General features: G+C 39.7%; 1 protein-coding gene across 1 annotated transcript in view; it reads left to right on the forward strand.

Annotated features, from left to right (window-relative positions):
- Positions 1-6: 6 nt before the first annotated feature.
- The window catches only part of LOC119594092, a gene marked incomplete in the record, with an annotated part of 59,988 nt that continues 59,420 nt past the window's right edge, over positions 7-574 (forward strand). Inside the window, 1 exon segment of the mRNA XM_037943147.1 lies at positions 7-551.

A 574-nucleotide genomic window follows, 5' to 3' on the forward strand; every position in this document is an offset into this window, starting at 1 on the left:
TTGGGCTGTGTGACGCACCTCGGGAACCTTCTACGGGAACAAGGGGGATATTGTGTGTATGTGTGCTCTGGGTGTCTATCTGTGTCCGATATTCGAGGTGAAACTACGGGGAGCACGTATCGAATCGATCTGAAGCCTGAAAGTGAATTTCGTCTCTCCAGTGTAATATGTAATATAAGTATGTAAGAAAAAAGTGAGCAAAAGCAGATAAAATAGATAAACAAGATTCGCAGAGCGACCAATACTCAGTCAGTAATTAAGCAATATTTTGGCCAATGAGTTTGCGTTGACATCCCGTTTCTCCCAAGTAATAGCAGAGAATGAACGAGAAAAGACCAACGGCTCCGATCATAGCGAGATAATTTTGAAAATATAGTGCTAAGTGATACACCAAATTAATGCAGTGCATTTTCCTCTTGGAAGTTGTAGAAAAAAAAGTTATCCCAATGAAATTTTACCAAAGAATATATAACTTACGCTAGTTCGGGTGATACATGGCGAGACACATCATGTCAGGATTAATAACTACGACAAATATCTCTGTGTAACAGGTAATTATTGGAGGTCCTTGTTG

Source organism: Penaeus monodon, chromosome 33 (assembly GCF_015228065.2).
Source record: "Penaeus monodon isolate SGIC_2016 chromosome 33, NSTDA_Pmon_1, whole genome shotgun sequence".
NCBI classification, from domain to species: Eukaryota; Metazoa; Arthropoda; class Malacostraca; order Decapoda; family Penaeidae; genus Penaeus; species Penaeus monodon.